This window comes from Bison bison, unplaced genomic scaffold (assembly GCF_000754665.1).
Source record: "Bison bison bison isolate TAMUID 2011002044 unplaced genomic scaffold, Bison_UMD1.0 scf7180017864317, whole genome shotgun sequence".
Classification (NCBI taxonomy): Eukaryota; Metazoa; Chordata; class Mammalia; order Artiodactyla; family Bovidae; genus Bison; species Bison bison.
The window spans coordinates 1,701,391-1,707,390 of NW_011494889.1; the positions used below are offsets into that span (position 1 = coordinate 1,701,391).

Below are 6,000 nucleotides of genomic sequence, written 5' to 3' on the forward strand. Positions count from 1 at the left end.
ATCCCACATGCTGGGGTGCAGCTAACCCCATGCGCCACAACTCCTGAAGCCCAAGTGCCCTAGAGCCCCTGCTGCACAAGAAGAGAAGCTCCCGCAGTGAGAAGCCTGTGCACCGCAACTAGAGGAAACCCGGGTTCGCTGCAACGAGAGAAAAGACCTCACAGCAGCAAAGACCCAGCACAGCCAAAAACTAAATAAATAAAATTATATATATATATATATGTATATAAACATATATATGCAAAAGAAAGTCTCAGAAATCATACATATATAAAAGAAAGTCTCAGAAATAAGCCCATTTAAAAAAGAAAGTATGTGAAAAAATAGTTTAATGCAAGCTTCTGCCTTCAAATTTTTGAGAAGAAACCAGCCCTTACTTGTCCGTTTCCTAGGGAGCAAGGACTACGTTCCCTTATCTGCTCATCCCCCAGGCATGCAAGACACTCACAAAAGATGAATGGATAGAGGGGAAAAACAGAGTTGGTTTCACCCAGAGTACAGAACCCATCAAATTCTTATAATCACAGAATTAAAGAATGTGAGTGATATGGAAGGAACTGAGCGAAGGAGAAGTTACACCAGTTGCCCAAAGCCACGGAGCTATTTAACAGCCGAGACCGGACTCAATCTGTCACCTCTATAAAGAACGCAGAGGTCTTGAGGTATATAGAGCTTCCCAGCTAAGGGCAAATCTCTGTGGCCTTTTGGAAGCTTTTGAAATATGCTTCTGACACCAGGAAAAGAATCATGTGGGTGCTTTCCTTCACATATCTAATCAATATTTCCTGGAGAGCGATCTTCACCTACATTCTTTGTTACTCTCAGGAATTAAAGAACCACTGATTCACTCTCCAGCTCGCCACTTCAGGCCTCTGAGATGAGAGATTTGCTACTGGCGGAATGAAATCCTTCTCTCGTGTCTCCCAGAGCTTTCAGATTTCACTTCAGGGATAAATCAAAAGCATTCCCATGCTGCTTATATTAGAGTGGCCTTTTGTTAAAGAAACATGCTTTATAGTTTGAGGCGTTGGGACTTTTGTTTACAGACCAAATTAAGTACAGGGTGAAATTGTGGCTTTTAGACATAACATCGCAGGAAAAGTTTATGCTCCACAGTGTAAGAAATCTTTCTCAAACTCCAAAGGACTAGCACCTCCAAATCAGTGAGCCAGGCAGACAGCGTTTGTTCCTGTCTCCTGGCACACAGCTCAATGCTACAGCCACGTGGCCCAAACAAGACCTCAAGGAGCTTAAGCCAATGATACTAGTGACACAACTCTGATGAGCAGGCAGGGCAGCCCCTCAGGGAGTGCCCTGGGTCAGAGACTCGGAGGCAGAGAAAAGAACAGCACAGCTCAGATGATATTATGTTCCCGCTCTAAACCCTTAGTAGCCCCCACTGCCTGCTGTGCGACACTCAGAATCCTCACTTGGGCTTCCAAGGACACTTATGATAGGCTTCCAATCTATTCGCCCTCTTTACCTGCTGGTTTCCTCCTTACCTGCTGGTTTCGATCCCTGGGTCGGGACGAACCCCTGGAGAATGGAACAGCTACCCACTCCAGTATTCTTGCCTGGAGAATTCCATGGACAGAGGAGCCTGGCAGGCTACAGTCCAAGGGGTCACAAAGACTCAGACATGACTGAACAACTGACACGTGCCCTTTTCATACCATGTTCCAAAAGATCTAGACTGTTCTCTCTCCCTGAACGGTCCAAACACGTCACCAACTCCTTGCTGCTGCTGCTAAGTTGCTTCAGTTGTGTCCGACTCTGTGAGACCCCATCGACGGCAGCCCACCAGGCTCCCCCGTCCCTGGGATTCTCCAGGCAAGAACACTGGAGTGGGTTGCCATTAGCTTCTCCAATGCATGAAAGTGAAAAGTGAAAGTAAAGTCGCTCAGTCGTGTCTGACTCTTCGCAACTCCATGGACTGCAGCCTTCCAGGCTCCTCCGTCCATGGGATTTTCCAGGCAAGAGTACTGGAGTGGGGTGCCATTGCCTTCTCCGCACCAACTCCTTAGCCCTGCACAAAATGCCTCTTTTGAGATGCTCTAACCATTCCCTCCCTCAGATCCTATCCTCAGTGCCATCTTTCGCCTGGAAACTTTCCTGAGTTCTCTACCAACCTCCTAGACCACCTCCAAATGGAAGTGGCCTGAACTGCCATGACACTCCTGCACTTTTGTAACTGTCCATGGTAATTATTTTCTAAATTGTGCAGCAGTAATTTGGAATCGTTTTTCTTGCTGTCCATCAGCCTTACTGAGCACCTTCTGTGTATGAGATGCCATGCTGGGTGCCCGGGACATGAAAATTAAGATAGAGTCAAAGTGCTTGCCTTCAGTGGGCTTACAGTCTTGTGAATGAAACAACACCATAGCAAAGGGTTACACTCAGCTCAGGGGAGAAATGAAATGTGAAAGAGATAATGGCATTTGAAGTTGGGTCTTAAAGAGAAATGTGCTCATTGGGCAAAAAATAGAGAGGAAGGAATGGTTCTTCAAGGTAAAAAGAACATTATATACAGCGGTGCTTGGCACAGGGTGGGGACAAGTGCTCAGTGTTTCCTGAATGAATAAAACAAGTGGGGAAGATTATAGATTGGTCAGTCCCCCTCCTCACTACTGTCTATGTTTACTGAGTGCATTCATGACCCTCATCCATCACAGCAACTCCAGAAATTAGGTAGCATCATCCTCATTTTATGGATGAGGAAACTGAGGCTTCTAAGCCCCAAAGCTGCAAAGCTATCAAGCAGCAGAACTTGGCCACTGTTCCTAATAATATGTTGCTGTTGTTTAGTTGTTCAGTCATGTCTGACTCTTTTGCAACCCTATGGACTGTAGCCCACCAGGCTCCTCAGACCTTGGGATTGCCCAGGCAGGAATACTGGAGTGGGTTGCCATTTTCTTCTCCAGGGGATCTTTCTGATCTAGGGATTGAACCTGTGTGTCCTGCACTGGCAGATGGATTCTTTACCACTGAGCCACCAGGGAAGCCCTCTTGATAATACAAGGATGTGCTAATGAGTTTGCCTTCAAGAACCTAAATACAAAGCAAACTCTTAGCTCTCTTCCTCTAAGCCAGGGTGGGCCACTCCAGCCAGTGATCAAATACCCAAATGGCATCTCTGGGAACACACACTGAGAAAGAAGCAGCCAAAGAAGCCATGCTCCATGCAGACTCCGGGCACAGCGAGGTCCTGTGTCTCACCATGAACCTGGTATTAGTGTTCTCAGTACATGATGTTAGTGATCCCAAATGCAGGTACTTTTTCCTTAATATACAAATGACAGCCTGGAAAGAGCCATCCAAAGGTCCCCTCAGGCCAACTCAGGCTCATTAAAGCTCTTCTAGGGCTCCAAGAATTGAATTGACCCTCCAGCTTTCTAGGACAAAGCATTTCATTTTCCATGGAGTTCTTTCCCTCCCTTCTTTCTTCATATGATCATTTTCTCAATTTCTCCCGTTCCAGTTCAGGCTTTTTCTTGTCACTCTTGTATAGGGCACAAGCTTTTTTTTTTTTTTTGCCTAGCTGAGACTATTATATCTTGCTATTGTCATGTTCCTTTTCCATTGAAAGCAATCAAAAATGAAAATCCACATTTCAGAACAGTGTCTATTAAACAGGCACCTTTTTTATGGTTGGGGGGAAAAAAAAAACAGCACTGAGTTTTAGCACAGAGTTTCAGCTCTGTGTACCACTGAAAGATCAGACACCTGGGTGAGACTTTCCCACTTTTACAGGTCATTTGTATTTGGGTATTGGACAGAGGTGGCAGAAAATCCAGTTATCTTAATCCAACTTATCTTAATGAATACTTTAGCTTAAAGCATTGCCAGAGTGTGGGCTTCCCTTGTGGCTCAGCTGGTAAAGAATCCACCTGCAATGTGGGAGAGCTGGGTTCAATCCCTGGGTTGGGAAGATCCCCTGGAGAAGGGAAAGGCTACCCACTCCAGTATTCCAGCCTAGAGAATTCCATGGATCAAAGTGTAGTCCTGGGACCAGTAGTGACTGCATCACATGTGAGCTTATTGGAAATGGAGATTCTCAGGCCCACCCCAGTGATTTGTATGCACATGAGAATTTTAGAAGCACTGGTCTGGAATTAAGATGAACCTGATTTAATAAAACCCTCCTGGACCCTCCACATAGATTTCTTTCCTAAGAAACAAATCTCTGTATAGTGAACTCCTCAAAACATCATCCACCACCTTTCTCCACCCAAATTGTTTATTCATGGAAGAATTTTGAAATGATAAATCATCTTCCAGAAATCACACTCTCAGCCTGAGGGGAGTTCCAAATGACACAAAGCTGATGGTCAGCCTTTCTGCAGCGTGTGAGAACCAAGAAGGGAGAGGTGACAGGCGACCCTCCTCCCACCTTCTTTGAGGCCCTGGATCTTTTTGCGGACATCTTCACCTCTCAGAAGAGAGGAGTGAAAGACATGTTGTACAGTCACATGGGTGACTAATGTGGGAGACTGGGGAGGCTGTGCTGTGTCTGGAATCTGAGATCCTTGAGGGCGGATGCTCTGTAAACACAAATGGCAGAACCAAGGGCCAGCCTTCAAATCTAGGCTGTGCTTGGACTTACACTTCCAATAACAACAGTCAACAGACAGGTAGATGAACCCTCGTTAACCTGTCGTCTAGATCGGAGAAAGGGATGGAGAAAATGGAGAATCAGATGCCCCTGGTTTAAGGAAACGACAAGGCTGTGCTGCCCACCTGGTCCTACTCACCCTCCAAGTGGAGCGAAAGCCCACGGCAGGAGAGGCTGTCACCAGAGCCCAGGCAGGCCATACTGGTGCTGGCCTAGCATCCCTGTTGACTTTGTCCTCTATGAAGAGGACACCTGCCTCAGAGACATTTCTATTTAAAAAAAAAAAAAGACCACCAAAAAAGTTACCTCTTGTTGGAAAACCCAAACATGACCAGCTCCTCATACAGCATCTTCTCACTAATTCCCATAGACAGGCACATCACAAGAAGCTCCTTTAGACTCCGGGCATCTTTCAGACCTCTAAGTGCAGCACCTGAGTTATCGATTACTCCATATTAAAGCCCAACTTGGTACTCCCCTCCCCAACTTCTGCTAATTTTTCACTCCTTATTTCCATCTTCACCTTTGAATTCTCTAAAACAGCAGTATTTTAAAACACTAAAATAGTTTACTTACATCATGCAATACCTGCTTTTCCAGCAATTATGATTTATTTATTAACATTTGTCAGCTCCAGACACACGATTCTGCCCTTTTAACATGCCCACATCAGCAAGCTCTCAGAGAATCTGGAACGAACAGCAATGAGCAGTGGAGGCAGAAAGATTCTAAGGCTCTGAAATTCAGACAGGAAAGGCATCGGTCTTCCTCTACCACAGCCAAAAGAGAGCCTTGTCCCCCAGAGCCGAGTATGTTAGAGATTAACCACCTATGCGGACTGAGGCTCTGAATCTGATTTCAGCTAACTTCCACTTCACAGAAAAGCACTCGGCTTTACTTCCCCTGTAAACCGGGCTGAATGAGCCAAGCAATCCTCCAGAAACACATCTGAAGGAAGACCTCCGCGTCCCCTCCCCACCCACAGCGCGCACGGGCATGCCCGAGCACTCCACCTCCCAAGGCGAGAGAAAGTTAACTTTCAAATAAACCTGTCCTGCAGCCAGTCTGGCCACGTTTCCAGACCCGTCACATTCACAAAGGTGGTTCTTGCAACTCTCGCCTAAATCCAGAAGCCGAAACCTGACCTCTGTCTCCTGAGGGCACAAAAGTCCACAAAGTTTACTCCTTTACCACAAACGCACCACTTTCTCTCTCTCTCTCTCTCTCTCTCTCTCTCTCTCTCTCTCTCTCTCTCTCTCAGTTTCTCTTTGGCCAAAGTGAAAATAATGGGCCAGGCTTATTGTCTTTCCTTCGGAGAAGCCAGGCTGGGTGGCTAGTGGGAAGCTCCAGACAGAATGTGGGTGTGTGAATCTGTGCAGGCTCCACAG

General features: G+C 46.3%; 1 protein-coding gene across 1 annotated transcript in view; it reads right to left on the reverse strand.

The window, feature by feature from the left end:
- The window catches only part of SUSD4 (sushi domain containing 4), a 134,673-nt gene that overhangs the window by 127,537 nt on the left and 1,136 nt on the right, over positions 1–6,000 (reverse strand). The window lies entirely within an intron of this gene.